At 39.8% G+C, this 17,327-nt stretch overlaps 1 protein-coding gene across 1 annotated transcript in view; it reads left to right on the top strand.

Annotated features, from left to right (window-relative positions):
• Positions 1 to 68: 68 nt before the first annotated feature.
• Positions 69 to 17,327, top strand: part of TMEM117 (transmembrane protein 117) — a 502,044-nt gene continuing 484,785 nt past the window's right edge. Inside the window, exons 1-3 of the mRNA XM_064591365.1 lie at positions 69 to 278; positions 8,721 to 8,884; positions 14,011 to 14,108. The gene's annotated coding sequence lies outside the window, so the exon portion shown is untranslated. The remainder of the gene's footprint in view (positions 279 to 8,720; positions 8,885 to 14,010; positions 14,109 to 17,327) is intronic.

The following is a 17,327-nucleotide window of genomic DNA, read 5'->3' as shown; positions in this document are numbered from 1 at the left end:
CCGCCCAGCTAGGCCGACAGCGTCCTCGCGCGCCCCTGTCGCCTCCGCCCCCTCCCCCGGCCCCCCACCCCCCACGCGCTCTTTGGAGCGCGGCAAATCCGCTCTCCGCCGGCGCACTCCTCCGGCTCTCGCCGGGGGTCACTGCCCTGGCGCTGCTGCGTCCCCACCACCGTGAAACCCCGCGGAGCCAGCTGGATGGCTTTGCCCTTTGGTGTCTGCCCTCCAGCGACCCTGCAGACGCCGCCATTCGCCGGTTCAGCAAAAAGATGCTCAAAAATGTAAATGACCATTTTTACTGAACATGTATTTTCAATTTTAAAAAGATGTGCACAGTATTTTTCTTAGTTCACTCTTCCGGTAATCTGTACAATGTGAAGGGTCACTCCCTGCCCTGTTTTTTTTAAATGAGGATTAATGTATAGGTGGTCTCCCATCAAAATCTCCCACACTTTTTTTAAATTGAATTAATCTCACACTGTTAACTTTTCTTTTTTCAGTTGGGTACATTCAGAGACCAAGTTTTCCTTTCTCTTCATTCCAAAAGGAGACAGCCTTTAAAAGTGAGATTAGCTGATCTGAATACTCCTTTGTGGTCAATTTTATCATTGCAAACTGTGATTGCCGCTCTGCTTTAGATTGCTCGTTAATTCTTGAATTAAGTAATTATTCAGGATTCATTTGGATAAATGTAAAATAACAGCAGATATTATTAAAAATTCTTGTCCATTTTCTGCTGTTAAGAACATGTATTTTCCTTCTCGAAGGTAATTTTAATACTTTTTGCTTTTCTATCACTCCTAGATTATAGTTCCCTAGGTAGAAAACTGGGTCTTTTGTTTTTAGGGCCTTGAACTGACAAATATACAAAATTACAATCTGCTTATTAACAAATACTTTCTTCAGCCGATAATATAAATGCAAATTAACAAAATCACTCTTCAAATACAATGTATTTTTAACTAGTCATTAACTATCAGGCTTGCAATTATGTTTCTCTGCCAGGATCACAGCAAAGAAGGTTGCTATGTTTTGTTCCTTGTTATCTAAACTTTTTTTTCTCAAACAGATCCTCATATTATGGAATAAGCAAAATTTAGTCTGAGTTTTGTAACTTGTTTGGATTTAAGAAATGTAGGGAGAGTTTCATTCTAACCAAATTCTTCCTGACACAACAGTTCTTTCTGATTTTCCAGTTTTGATTGCTTTGTTGAGCAGAGAGAAAATTGCAGAGTTCATCTTCAGTTTTTTGACTGATTCACATCTTGGTGACTAGGGAAAATTGCCTAAGAAGTTGGCATTGCTCAAAAGTACTGATAAGAAAAAAATAATTGTCCCATGTTCATGCTTAGAAAAGACCATGGTATGATCAGCTCTAAAGAATACGAAAGTCCAGTTAAGTTGGATAGGACCACCCTGGAATGCACCAGAAAGTGCTTATTTTCTGTCAGTACAGTAGTTTGACTACTGCAAGGGGCTCTGTGCATTGTTTTCAAAGCTACAAAGACCTTGGGTGCATTGTTTTCAAAACAGCAGAGTTCCTCTGAGCAAAACAGAGAATCTGAGAAGGGAAAATATTTGCTAAGCTATAAAAAGCATGGCCAAAATGATCATTTTTACTGCCCCATCAGTGTTCCACATATAGTTAAATAATTTCCTATATTTGATTATTTTTATGTATGTGCAAAGAAAATGGATTTTTAATGCTTTCATAAGATGTTTTATGAAAATATTTCTGGGCCATATTGACTATACACTTAAATGTCACTAATTTACTATGAATGATGTTTATTTCAGATTGGGTTAAAGTTTGGCATTGTACTAACTTTGGAGAAATAGTATATTGAATATATACAGTGCTACTACTGCATATATTTTACCTACCTAGGCAAACAGATTGTAGTAGAAATCTTGTTCCTTTGGTTAATCTCTCTTGCTTACATCTTTAATTTGATCGCAGTCATGACTTCTTGCCTTAACTTTTTTAAAAATTGTGATCAAATACATATAACATAAACTTATCATCTTAACCATTTTTAAATGGTTAAGTAGTGTTCAGTAGTGTTCAGTAGTGTTAAGCAGTTCAGTAGTGTTAAATACATTCACCTTGTGCAACCAATCACCAGGACTCTTTATTTTACAAAATTGACTCTGTGTCCATTAAAAAACTCCCTCTTCCAGCACAGTCCCCAGGCACTGACAAGCAACATTCTACTTTTGTCTTTATGATTTTGACTACTCTTAGTACCACATGTAAGTAGAATCATACAGTATTTTTCTTTTTGTGACTGGCTTATTTCACTTAGCGTAATGTTCTCAAGATCTGTCCATGTTGTAGCATGTGCAATTTCCTTCCTTTTTAAGGATGGATAATATTTCATTGTATGTATATACATACCATATTTTGTTTATCCATTCATCTATCAGTGGGCATCTGTGTTGCTTCTACTTTCTGGCTATAATGACTAATATTGCTATGAATGTGGGTGTACAAAAATCTATTTGAGTCCCTGGTTTCACTTCTTTGGGGCATATACAGAAGTGGAATTGCTAGATTATGTGGTAATTAATTCTATTTTAGTATTTTTGAGGAAATTCCATACCATTTCCCCTAATGGTTGCACCACTTTACTTTCCCACCAATACTGCACAAGGGTTCCAGTTTCTCCACATCCTTGGCAACAATTGTTATTTTCTGTTTTTGCTTGTTTTCATGGAGGTCTTCTTAATGGATGTGAGGTGGTATCTCATTGTGGGTTTGATTTACATTTCCATGATTAGTGATATTGAGCATCTTTTCATATATTTGTTGGCCATTGTGTATCTTTGGAGAAATGTCTAGTCAAGTTTGCCCATTTTAAAATTAGGTTGTTTGTTGTGGAATTGTAGGAGTACTTTATATATTCTAGATATTGACCCTTTATCAGATATATGATCTGAAAACATTTTCTCCCATTCTGTAGGTTTCTCTTTTTTTATAAGATTTTATTTATTTATTCATGAGAGACAGAGAGAGAGAGAGGCAGAGGGAGAAGCAGGCTCCCTGTGGAGCAGGGAGCCCAACAATGTGGGACTCAATCCCAAGACCCTGGGATCACGACCTGAGCTGAAGGCAGACGCTTAACAGACTGAGCCATCCAAGTGCCCCCCATTCTATAGGTTTCTCCTTCTCTGTTGACTGTGTCCTTTGATGCACAGAAGTATTAAATTTTGATGTAGTCTATTACATCTTTTTAAAAATTTTTGTTGTTTCTCCCTTTAACTTTAGAATATCTTTGCTAATCTTCTAGCTTTTCTTCCCTAAGCTTTTACTGTCATATATCATCTGCACTTTCTATATACACTTTCTCACCTCTCACTCCTTAAATCCATGGTTTCAGTGACAGTGCCTGGGGGATACTGTAAATTTTTTAGGGAAACACAATAGTGTTTGATGTCTTTCTGACAACACACAAAATATTAGCTTGAGATAGTTCAGTTTTAACATTAGATAGCTCTACATTCCCTTCCATAATGTCATATCTTTGAAAAGCTGGATTTTCAGTAGTTGCTGTGATAAAAGGCAACTAGGGGTTGAAAATCACTGAGGAACAGGAAATGACAGTGGCTGGTGTCGATCTAATTCCAAAGTTTAGGAAGTTGTGTAATGTGTATTAGGTGCATGCATCCCATTAGCAACTGTGATTATTTAAAACTAAAATCAGGGGCACCTGGGTGGCTCAGTTAGTTAAGTGTCTGCCTTTGGCTCAGGTGATGATCCTGAGGTCCTGGAATCGAGCCCCATGTAGGGCTCCCCACTCAGTGGGGAGTCTGCTTCTCCCTCTCCCTCTGCCCTTCCCCCTCACTCTCTCTCTTTCTCTCTCCCTCAAATAAATAAATAAAATCTTTAAGAAAAGAAACTAAAATCAAGTATTTTTTTCTTTTAATTTTTATGTATTATTTTCTCAAATAGCTACTAAGTTGCTAGTATGTAAATACTGAATAAGTTGTTTGGAATTAACTACTTAATAAACTGTTCAGTGTTTCTTTTGACCTGGGAACACTAGAAAAAAATTAGTGAGATACAAAAGTCCCCATAAACTAGGAAAGTTTGGGAACTTCTGCCTTACAACCTTTTCATGTGGCTTTACTCATATCACTTTATTGAAACTATTTTCTTGAATGTGACCAGTGTTGTCCTTCTTAATAGCAAAATCAATTATATTTATTCTCAGATGTTTTATTAGCTTCCTGTGGTTGTTGTAACAAATTAGCACAAACTGGATAGCTTCAAACAACAGAAATGTATTCCTTCATCGTTCTGGAACCCAGAATCCAAAACCGAGGTATCGGCATAGCTGCCAGCCCTCTGGAGGCTTTAGAGAAGTATCTTTCTTATCTCTTCCAGCTTCTGGTAGCTGTTGGAACGCCTTGACTTGTGGCCATATCATTCCAATCTCTGCCTCTTACGGACTCACCAAGGCTCCATAACTGCCCAAGCTAATTCCTTAAAATCAGTTTCTCTCTCTCTTTCTTCACACACATTCCATTGGTTCTGTTTCTCTGGAGAATCCTGACTAATGCCCTTTAACTGCTTCTCTGTGTTCTTTACCTCACTTCATTAACATATGTAAAAAATGAAGTCCTTTTTTCTTTAGCAAACTAGCCTTCCTCTAGAAGTCAGTGTCTCTCTATATGATATCACCACTTAAAAACAGGCCCTTCTAATCTGCCACACAACTGCCTCCAGACCTGGGAGGACTTGCTTATATTAACCACATTTCTAGTGTCAGATGTAAAAGTAACATAGATGATGATTAAAATGCTTGATTTTAGGGGCGCCTGGGTGGCTCAGTTGGTTAAGCAACTGCCTTCAGCTCAGGTCGTGGTCCTGGAGTCCCGGGATCGAGTCCCGCATCGAGTCCCGCATCGAGTCCCGCATCGGGCTCCCTGCTTGGCAGGGAGTCTGCTTCTCCCTCTGACCCTCCTCCCTCTCATGCTCTCTGTCTCTCATTCTCTCTGTCTCAAATAAATAAATAAAATCTTTAAAAAAAAAAAATGCTTGGTTTTAGAACCATGAGGCTCAACTCTTCTATATTCAGTCTATACTCAGTAAATAACTCTTCCCAATTACTTAGCAGAATTCAATGAAGCATTAAAAAGAGTAGGCAGCTAATGTTCCATAAAACAAATTATTTCATGTACCCAGTTCTCTCACTTATGCCTATTTCAAATCTCCCTATTCAATTCCCTTTCTTTCTTTCTTTCTTTTTCTTTCTTTCTCTCTCTCTCTTTTTCTTTCTTTCTTTCTTTCTTTCTTTCTTTCTTTCTTTCTTTCTTTTCTTTCTTTCTTTCTTTCTAAATCTTATAGATTCAACTGGTTTTGCTTCTGAAAGCAAACACCTCCTTTAGGTTTCCTTCTTTGTGTCTTGTTGCTCTACTCTTCTTACCTTACCTTGTATTATTTTCTCTTTTGGCCTCACACTGAGAAATCCATACTCAATTGTCAAGTTCATTTCTTGAAATCTTTTTCTAACTGGCCAGTCCCCTGCATGCTGACTCTTAAAGCCTCCCCAGCACCTACAGAAATATGGTCCAAGTGATGTGGAGAACAAAGACAAAAGACAAAAAAAAAAAAAAAAAAAAACTTCCTTACAACTTATAGCCCATTGACAAGTACTTAAGAGAGGCAGAGTGACCTTCCTCAAGGAGCTTTAGCTACCTCGATGTTAATACTTTGCTAGAGGCAAAGGGCAAGCTTAGCTTGACATTAGCTGGAGCCCCACGATCCTGTAAAAAATCCCTTTGGAAAATTCCTGTATCTCTACCCCCCCAAAATATATGTTAGCAATCATCCTCCAGGCATATGGCCCACCAATATACATCTGAAGGATATCATGACTAAGGTTTTACTAGACAGTAGTAAATGACCTTTTCCCAACAACAGCTAGCTCTTCAAGGTCCTGGAAATCTACCTCCCAACTTGAAAGTATATAATCAGCCACTTCTTATAACCCCGGTGCACCTTTTTCTCCCTACAGGTCCTATCCCTGTGCTTTAATAAAGCCACCCTTTTTGTACTGAAGACATCTTAAGAATTCTTTCTTGACTGTGTTTGTTCCTGAACCCCAACATTTCACATCATAAACTCCTCAGCTTGGCACCCAAGACTCTCTGCAATGTCTTTCCCAATTGTGCCCCGTGCTTCAATCAAACTGACACAACCACTCCTAAAAATGACAGTAATATTGTCTTTATCATATTGTTTTCCTAATGTGGAAGACAAATCCTCGCTCTCCTAGCTATATCCCCAGGTCTTTTTCTGCCATCTCTGCTTTTCAATATTGAGGCCATCCTTTAGAGCCATGGCAACTTCCATGAAGTCTTTCCTCACTATCAATTATGTATGAAATCTTGTTTCTTAAAATGCCTTTAGCATCATTTTGTGTGTCTATGTTAGCACCCCCCCTTACTCTTTCCTGTGGTCACAGATATACATAAACTTACCCCAGTCTTCATATCAGACTGTGTAGTCCTTGATATCAGGGCCTTTTTCTTGCTTCTTTTTGCATCTCATATGCATGTAGTAGTCATTCATTCATTTGTTCATTCCATATATTAAGTGTTCTGGAATTGGGGGTACAATCATGATCGCAGTGCTCCAAAAATATTTCTGGGATTTAAAAAGGCTTGATGATTTTTGTTTTGCACATGGGAATTGATGTTGCGAAGTCACTCATCCTCTGTGAAACTAGGAAATGAGAGTGCTGAATGGTTTTTCAAGAATGCTTTTTTTAAGGGGCGCCTGGGTGGCTCAGATGGTTAAGCGTCTGCCTTCGGCTCAGGTCATGATCCCAGGGTGGTGAGATCAAGCCCTGCATCGGCCTCTGCGCTCAGTGTGGAGTCTGCTTGTTCCCCTCCTCTGCTCCTCTGCCCACTTGTGTTCTTTCTCTCTCTCTCTCAAATAAATAAATAAACTTTAAAAAAAAAAAAGAATGCTTTTTTAAGTTATCAAGTTGATGATTCTTTGGTCATTAAAATGATTATATATTCACTCAGTAAAGCTACCATTTGGGAATATTTCTGATTTGTTTATGCAATTAAACTGAGTTTCTTTTGAAAAATCTGCATGGTAAGATTTTTCTTAAAAAAAAAACTTTATGGTAATTATGTTTTTAGAAGTGACTGCTCAAACAGTTATTAAAATTACATCCTCTAACCCTTACCTCTTTCTTTAAGAATAAGCTGATTTAACAGTGACACCTTACTGTTGGCCCTACTAACTTAGGTATTATTATTTCCTATTATTTATATGTGTGAATCCATTGCTGAATGAAATATTATCAGGTTTTATTTTTTAACTCTCAGAGATTTGGAAATTGAGGCATAGAGAGGGGAAGTCGGCAAGTTTCAAGGCTAGGACAAGTGTTTGTAAGAGACAAAAATCATTTGAAGACAATGTATGCAAATAACAGGATTTATTATAAGGGTACAGGAGAAACTCACAAATCCCAAGGGCCTGACTTCATCTGTGCTTCCTTCTTTCTCTCTCCCTCTCCGAATGGGATCTTTCTACTTGTATAGTGTCATGGCAGAATGTGGCCACCCTACACTTCCCAAATTGACAGTCACAATTCTAGCCATGTGCAGAGATTCAATAATTGTTTGTAAGTCCAAGTTCCACATTCCTAGGAGAGCATGTGATTTACCCTGCTGGCTCATGTGTCAAATCATCCTTGATGGAACTGGCTGGCTTACCCAGTACACACACTACCCCATCAATGAAAGGCAATTACCACTGGAGGGGAGATGGATCTTAGGGTTGGAAAACAGGCTTAGAATTCCTACTTTTTTACAATTTGGTGGAACTGTTTCTTAGAACCTAAGTTGTAAGTCACTAACTCTAACATATAAAAAGAGCAGTTAAATAACATAAATGAATGAAGCTGACAGATGGGGATGGTGGCACCCAGAAAGAGCACAGGCTCCATCTAAAGGGAGCTGCTACTACTCAACTCTAGCTTATAGATGCTCCTTGGGATTTTGGGCTCAGGGTAAACCTTCTGATTTTCAAATGAACTCAGAATTGGGATTTTATGAAAATCTCTATATAAATTGATGAAAGTGAACCATTTCATTTTACTTTGTGAGAGCTATACTATTTGCTTTAGGCTTTCCTAAAGAAGAAACCCTATTATAGGAGAAAAAAACCACTTAGAAGCTATATGACCATGAACTAAATTTTTTAACCTTTCTGGGCCTTGATATTTTCTCTCTCTCTTTTTAGAGATTTTATTTATTTGTCAGAGAGAGAGAGCACAAGCAGGGGGAGCTGTAGGCAGAGGGAGAAGCAGGCTCCCTGTCAAGCAAGGAGCACGACAGGGGCTCGATCTCAGGACCCTGGGATCATGACCTGAGCCAAGGCAGACGCTTAACTGATGAGCCACCCAGGCGTCCCTGGGCCTTAATTTTCTCTAATGCCAATACCAGTGTCTCATTTTGTCATGGAAATCAGGTGAGATATGATTTTATAAAGCTTTTAACATGTATTAGGTGTTCAATGTATGTTAGGCTTCATATCTACTAGTTAAAATTAAGTCCAAAATAATACAGTGTGTTCAAAATAGTATGTCATTAAAAACAGGGCAAGAAAGTTAGACTGAATTTCCAAACATCAATAGCAATGATCTAAGGTTGGTTTCCTTTTTTTTTTTTTTTTAAGATTTTATTTATTTATTTGACAGAGACACACAGCAAGAGAGCGAACACAAGCGGGGGAGTGGGAGAGGGAGAAGCAGGCTTCCCACTGAGCAGAGAACCCGATGTGGGGCTCGATCCCAAGACCCTGGGATCATGACCTGAGCCAAAGGCAGACACTTAACGACTGAGCTACCCAGGCGCCCCTAAGGTTGGTTTCTTGTATAGGTTATAAAACTGCAGTGTCACTGTTAATGGCTATGTCTTATTTAACATTTTATTCGAGTTGTAAAGCATCAAATAAGGAAAATAACTCTTGGTCATAAAAAAATAAATATCAAGCATTAAGCAATTTTTATATGAATGTAATTATAATCCCCAGCAATCTGTAATAAATACCTGACAAAGTTGCTAAGATCTTTAAAACAATAGAATGTATCACAGAAGAGTCTTTCATTTCAGGCTCTGTGGTATTTGAATGAGTCACTGAAGAAAGAGAACAAAGAGTTTGGGTTAAAGATCAGTTCAAGCAAATAATATCTCTTTATTACTCTCTCCTGAGTGAAATCTGGGCTGAAGTCATCTTAATAAGTGATGTGCATTTTTGCCCTTGCTTCAGCTTTTGCACAGCAAAAGAAACAGTCAACAAAACCAAAAGACAACCAACAGAATGGGAGAAGATATTTGCAAATGACATATCAGATAAAGGTTTAGTATCCAAAATCTATAAAGACCTTAACAAACTCAACACCCAAAGAACAAATGATCCAATCAAGAAATGGGCAGAAGACATGAACAGACACTTCTCCAAAGAAGACATCCAAATGGCCAACAGACACATGAAAAAGTGCTCAACATCGCTCGGCATCAGGGAAATCCAAATCAAAACCTCAAGGAGATACCACCTCACACCAGTCAGAATGGCTAAAATTAACAAGTCAGGAAACGACAGATGTTGGCGGGGATGTGGAGAAAGGGGAACCCTCCCACACTGTTGGTAGGAATGCAAGCTGGTGCAGCCACTCTGGAAAACAGTATGGAGGTTCCTCAAAAAGTTGAAAATAGAGCTACCATATGACCCAGCAATTGTACTTCTGGGTATTTACCCCAAAGATACAAATGTAGGGATCCAAAGGAGTACATGTACCCCAATGTTTATAGCAGCAATGTCCACAATTGCCAAACTATGGATAGAGCCAAGATGTCCATTGACAGATGAATGGATAAAGAAGATGTGGTATATATATACAATGGAATATTATGCAGCCATCAAAAGGAATGAAATCTTGCCATTTGCAATGGTATGGATGGAACTGGAGGGTATTATGCTGAGCGAAGTAAGTCAATCAGAGAAAGACATGTACCATATGACCTCATCATATGACCTCACTGATACGAGGAATTCTTAATCTCAGGAAACAAACTGAGGGTTGCTGGAATGGTGGGGGTGGGTGGGATGGGGTGGCTGGGTGATAGACATTGGGGAAGGTATGTGCTATGGTGAGCACTGTGAATTGTGTAAGACTGTTGAATCACAGACCTGTACCTCTGAAACAAATAATACATTATATGTTAAAAAAAAAAAAAGAAGAAGAAGAAGATAGCAGGAAGGGAAGAATGAAGGGGGGGAAATTGGAGGGGGAGATGAACCATGAGAGACTATGGACTCTGAGAAACAAACTGAGGGTTCTAGAGGGGAGGGGGGTGGGGGGATGGTTTAGCCTGGTGATGGGTATTAAAGAGGGCACGTACTGCATGGAGCACTGGGTGTTATACACAAACAATGAATCATGGAAAATCACATCAAAAACTAATGATGTAATGTATGGTGATTAACATAACAATAAAAAATAAGTGATGTGCACTTTCTAATGAAAGAAAGAGGGAACACTGTGGTTCAAAAGAGTTGTTGATAATGATAAAGATGCATATTGGAATAAAAGCGCAGGAAAGCACAAAGCAACCAGCTTTTTAATGTACTATTTATAATGGGATTTTCACCCTGGTTTGAAGAAGGGCCTTAGCAACAGAATCTTGAACCTCATTGTCATGATCTCTAAGGTCTTCATGTGGGTAGGATGGTTAAATGGCTAATGAGGATATTTGCAAGCCACTTTGAAAATAGAGTATTCTCTCTCTTTCCTTGTTTCTCTGTCTTTTCTAGTGATGCTAATTAACACTTACTTTCTCCTCTGACGTTTAAATAGCATGTACAGCAAAGCCTCCCTAATACTGAGTCTATGATGGGGTGCAACCTTCTTTGTCTTTTAAGTATCTTTGTAGTCACAAGAGAGACAACTCTAGCGTTTCTATATTAGAGGAATTTAGGACTAGAATCTGCATCTGATTGGAAAGCAGTGTGAAGGGGACTATGAAGCTGAGCTTACAGAGCAGGGGGTTTTGTGCTTGTGTGCATGTGTGTATGTGTGTGTGTGTAATAAATTTGAGAAATCATTCATATCAAATAATTTGGAGGGTGCAGCTGGAGCTAAGCAAGATTATGGAAGAGTTAAAATCCCTTCATCCTCATCCTAAACTACCCTTTGGAGGTGCCTATAAACCTTAGTCACATGGTTGAAATCCAAAATAGATTAACCTTTTGCTAAGTACTAACAAAGACTTCAGATGACAGCTTCAGGGACGCTTGGGTGGCTCAATCGGTTAAGCATCTGCCTTCGGCTCAGGTCATGATCCCAGGGTCCTGGGATTGAGTCCCACATCGGGCTCCCTGCTCGGCGGGCAGCCTGCTTCTCCCTCTCCCTCTGCCTGCTGCTCCCCCCTGCTAGTGTTCTCTATCTCTCTGTGTGTCAAAAAAAAAAAAAAAAAAATGACAGCTTCAATGTATGTATTCTGTTTTTTAGGGGTAAGCTAGATTAGTGTGGTGACCTTTATTTAGGGATTGCCAATAAAGGAGTTAACTCATATATTTTAAATGTTAATGATGGGAACAGTAGTACAATAAATCCCAGAAAAGGGATTGTTCAAAAGTCATTAAAATAATTATATTGGATCATATATATTTATAATATTTTAATAAAGCTTCTGGTGAGATGGACAGACACCATACAATATTCTTATTTCTTAACCAGAAAACAGACTTTATTTGCTGTGACAAGTTGCCCAGATGAAAGTTTGCATTTCTACCTCCCTTTCAGCTAGATGTGGCCATGTGATTAAGTTCTAGCCAATGAGCTGGAAAAGCTGTTGGGTGAGTCTTCTGAAAGGCTCCTTAAACCAGGCTAGAGAATGGCTGAGGACCCTCCTGTTTCCTGATAGGGTGAAGATATGATGGCTGGAGTTCCAGCTGCTGTCCTGGACTTCACACAGCCTTGATAATAAAAGTCACCGGATAGTGGAAAAGAGAGATGAAAGGAACCTTGGTCCATGTTGACTGTGACATGACATACCTACCTCCAGACTTTCTTTGCATTCAAGAAAAATAACTTCCATCCTATTTAAGCCACTATTATTTCCAGTCTCTGCTACTAACAGCCAAATATATTTCATAAGAGAGACATTTCACTCACCAAAACCATTATGTATAAATACTTCTTACTACACAGCTCTTTAGTTTATAGAGAGAGAGCTTGGATAGCAGGCGTGTAAATTGAGAGATGTTGTGTCCTCCAAATTCATTTGTTTCTTGAATTTTGGATAGCAATTATGGAGAATTTGGACACAGGTAGGTTTAAAGGTGAAATGGCAGCTAGTTGATATTGTACATTCCCTGTGTGTAACAAGATAGTGGCAAGTTCACATTTTAATACCAATAATGTGCACCCTGGATTTATTACTGTAAGTGGAAAGTGAACATATACCAATGAAAGAAATGGCAAATTCTTGCTTTTGTGCTACTCAATTATTAGGTTGGCAAAGGTGTCACGAGTTACTCAGATCCTTCCATGTACTTTTTTTTTTTTTAAAGATTTTATTTATTTATTCATGAGAGACAGAGAGAGAGAGAGAGACAGAGGGAGAAGCAGGCTCCCAAGGAGCAGGGAGCCCGATGCGGGACTCGATCCCAGGACGCTGGGATCATGACCTGAGCCGAAGGCAGACGCTTAACCATCTGAGCCACCCAGGCGCCCCCTTCCATGTACTTTTCATTCCTACCTCCCAGTCTGTCACTCACCCTTGCACTTGGCACTTCTGATCAATCTTATTAAACCAGTTGACTTTCATCGTATGACTACACTGGGGTCTCTCATTAAGAAAAAGTTGAGTCTGTCACTACGGATCCCAGATCCAATTCCATTTGGCTTCACTATAGAATTCCTCTGCTTGGAGTCCCCTGACTCACAGACTCAGAGGGTCCATCCCAGTTGCCCTGATAGTAGTACCCTTACCAGCCTTCCGATGATGGCAGGGACTGTTTCATTCAGGTTTTCTGAACTGGTTTTCCTTCTTTTTTTTTTTTAAAGATTTTATTTATTTATTTGACAGAGAGAGAAATAGCGAGAGCAGGAACGCAAGCAGGGGGAGTGGGAGAGGGAGAAGCAGGCTTCCCGCTGAACAGGGAGCCCGATGTGGGACTCGATCCCAGGACCCTGGGATCATGACCTGAGCCAAAGGCAGATGCTTAACGACTGAGCCACCCAGGCGCCCCTGGTTTCCCTTCTTAACATTCATATCCTGATCCTTTTCTCTCTCTCTCTTTTTTTTTTCTTTTCTCTGAAATAGCATCACAGCTTATGTCTTCACACTCTAGCCCTGTGGTGTGGCCAGCTCATGTGGGTCTCATGTTCCCATTTCCCTTGTCAGGGTTAATTTCACTTCTGATCAAAGAAGCTCATTCCAAGGCCCTTACTCGTTGGCTATTGTTTCTTCCTGAACCATTATTTCACGGAAGGATAGCACAAGCCCAGTTAAATCACAGCTCACTTTCCCTGGCTGTAGACTTGGTAAACTCCCGTCAACTTTAACTTTGATTCTGGTTTTTTTTTTTTTAAGATTTTATTTATTTATTTGAGACAGAGAGAATGAGAGAGAGAGAGCACATGAGAGGGGGGAGGGTCAGAGGCAGAAGCAGGCTCCCTGTTGAGCAGGGAGCCTGATGCGGGACTCCATCCAGGGACTCCAGGATCAGGACCTGAGCCGAAGGCAGTCGCTTAACCAACTGAGCCACCCAGGCGCTCGATTCTGTTTGTTTTTAAAGATTGTCTTTCCTCCCTCCCTCTCTCTTTCCCTTCCTTTCTTTCTTCCTCCCTTCCCTTCCTTCCTCCCACCACCATGGTCAGTGCCCTGATATTTTCCTTGTAACTATGGCTCATTAACAGTAAAGTGGAGCAGAGGGGAGAGATCCCCAGTGGATTCTCAGGTATATTCTTTTTGTTGCAGCACATCTCAGATGTTTATAATGGAGCTGGAGTGAGCGTTGGAAAGGATACACATCTTTCTGTTCTACAGCTCAAGTCTGGAGTCAAAATACATTTGAGGTAATGGGTAATGAGAAAAATACAGCTCAAAGTAAGGCAAATTACACTTTTAAGAATTTAAAGTCTGCCTGTGTGTATGGGAGGCTGTATTTCCCAGAGGGAAAAGCTCCAGGTTTTAATCTCCCTCTCATGACTGCCTCCCTGTGTGATGCTGAATGCAAGATGGTAAAAGGGGAAAGAAAAATGGTAGCAGGGGGGTCATCTCGGAGTAACCCTATTAGCCCACTACTTCCTTATCTCCATTGGGTTGTCTCTTTCTATTCTCTTCACTGCCATCCTTCTAACATTAGAGTCGTTCTGTGATTTTTTTCTGGTGTCTCCGGATGGTGTGTCGCTACAGCCTGCTGGTGTTTGGACCCTTGGCTCTGGGCGGCACCTTTTCTGCCTCCTACCACAGCTCACTTGTCTTGAGCATGGACTCATCAAATATTTATCGAGTCCCTCAGCTCCCGGGCTTGGTGTGAATGACAGACCAAGGCCGTTTGGCTGCATTATCACCTTGCACTTTGGGCTCAAAACAGTTCTGGGTTTGAATCTTGCCCTGTCACTTGCTGGATATCATCCTGGAAACATTTACTTCACCCTTCTGGAAATCTCAGTTTCCTCATCTGTGAAATGGGGACAATAATAATGCAGGAGTTTGGGGGTTTTAACGATAATGATAAACAGTGGCTAGCTCCTAGAAGATGTAAAATTAGTAGTGACTATCATATTATTGGTCACCCTTTCCATAGATCATTTATGGTCACCTTTAATGCTTCAACTTTGTGAATTGCCAGCGCCTTACTGAGGAATCATTTTAAGTCTAATGACTGGGGGTGTGGGACGTTTAGGGAGTCAGGGAAGTCCTTGTCGTTTCTGACACTAGAATACCCAAGTATCGGCTGTCTGAGAAAGACAAGCAGAACGAGTTGCTGAAGACACGAGAGAGGTGTTCTGAGGATACACAGAGGTACGTTTTCAAATCAGGCAGCCTGGTTATAAAACGCCAGGGAACAGCAACAGCAGACCATGAAGCAAAAAGTAGGTCACTTGTTTGGAGTCAAGGTGTCAGGTAGCATACTAGGTGAAGAGCCCAGAGCCATAACAGTAACAGGCTGTGAAAATGGCAGCAGCAGCCGTAAAGCAAAGGGCTGCCTTCCTGCACACGCCGGCCGGCTAGTCTGCCACCCTGGCACACAGGCAGAACGATGCCGTCAGCCTTCGGCGGCAGCATCTTGAACATAGAAGACAATGATAAATCAAGAGACGAGTAACCGGTTATGTCCAAGGGCAGGAGAGCCACTCAAGAGAAAGTGGGAATACAGCTGTCCATTGATTTTGTCTGTCACCGGAATGTGTGCTGTGCTTTTCAAATGTTTATGGCTCCGGATTTTAATGTGTCAAATTTCAGCAAGCCTACATGAAACATCTGCTTGTTTGCAGAGTCTTGTGCATGGAAGAGACATTCTGCTATTATAGGATGTTTGGGTGTCATAAGAATTTTTTGAAATACTGATTTTGTGTGCAAGTCAGAAAGGATTGTGAGCTCAAAGGCTGGGGCTCCCACTTCACATGCATTTGAGCAGTTGTCTGAGCTGGTCAGCTTGGGAGGAAGGAGAGGTAGACAGAACACTGTTGGCCTGGGAGGGACAGGAGCCCATGGTGTTGGCTCTGCTCCATCATGCTCCATGTCACCCCCTCCTCTCCACTCCACACTTCCTTCCCCTTATTATACTCACCTCCTGCCCACTATCCTTACCAGCCTAAAACTCGGGAGAGATGGTTGAGATAAAAAAGCAGCAGAGAGCAGGGGTTTTGATAAACCCTGGATTTGGAAATAGGTGCAAAGAAAGAAAAGACTTAGCCATCAGATGCCAGTGTTTCACTTCAGTATCTGATTTAAACAGAATCTTACCAAATTTCTTAGGCCTGTGAAATTAACTGCACTATGATTATCACCTTTTAAAAAATAACTTCTCCATCATGGACTAAATATTCTTTAAAGTGCTATATTAATATTATCAAAGTTACTGAAAATAAACTACCTGAGACCCAAACTATGATGTAATGCTAGCATTATTTCCTCCAACATCTGATACAGATTAGTTTTATGCAAAATGGTATAATTAAAATTTCACATAACCTAAAGTCCATGATGAGCTTAGAACAAATCAAAGTTATTTGGAAAGCAGGAGCTATGAAAGCACACAGAAATATCCTAGCTGCCCTAGCGCTTTCAGCCGTCAAGGAACATACTGGATTCTGCAGCATTTGAGTAGATAAACGGCCTTTCCAAAGCCCACATTTAAATGAATATAAACACTGGTTCTAATGTGCTCCTTTTTAATAAGAATAAATGATGGGTTTGAAGAAAAATTCATATGGTTTTCAACTGTAAGGAAAAACAATTTGGTCAGAAAATGTGCCTTTTCATCTACTCTTAGAAAAGTAATCTTCCCGGATCTCCATCAAAGGTATTGATCTCATCTGAAAAGATAACAAATGGGTTAGGGAATATATTCCTGTTAGTAAGAGTTATGTGTTTAAGATTTAATGACTGAATACAAAAACTCCCCTTGGGAGAAGAATGAGGATGTCAGGAGATACTCCCCTTGTATGACTGCGAAGAATGCGTACATTTATTTATTTCCATTTGGTGTCTTGACTTGACAAAAGAAAAATTTGAATTTATGGCTTTAAATGGCTGGAATACTGGAATGAGCTTAGGATTTTTATAAATTTAGACAACATCTAAGAAGTGCTTCTACTACTGAAAGCAGGGAAAACTATTTAAATATTTTAGAATCAACTGACAAGGAACTACATCATTTTTTTGACTTTTTTTTAAAAAAAGCACCTTTTATTTTTCAGACTATAAAGTATGTTAACATGTGAGCACAATTATCATAGAGTATTTCCGAAGGGACACTCTTCTTTGAAGGGACACAATTGTTCACATTGGTTGATTCCACTCGGTGGCAATGCAGAATAAATAAAAATATACTTTTTTTTCCCCTAAGCTCAGGCTCAGACTGTGAATTATTTTTTTTATTCTCCACTAGCATAAAATTTACTTATATCAGCTACATTAATGCAAGCATAAGAACTTTATTCTTCAGAGAGATTAGTTTCATGAACTAAATTTAGAGCCACTTAGTTTATCTCATGAGTGATGGTGCTATTTTGAAAAACAGGGATGCAAGGAAACTTTTGTCCACTTTTGACTTATCTTACTTG

The sequence above is a fragment of the Mirounga angustirostris genome, unplaced genomic scaffold, assembly GCF_029215605.1.
Source record: "Mirounga angustirostris isolate CCGP_5_RB_7025 unplaced genomic scaffold, mMirAng1.0.hap1 SCAF_5, whole genome shotgun sequence".
NCBI lineage: Eukaryota > Metazoa > Chordata > Mammalia > Carnivora > Phocidae > Mirounga > Mirounga angustirostris.
This window is presented reverse-complemented; position numbering and strand designations above follow the sequence as displayed.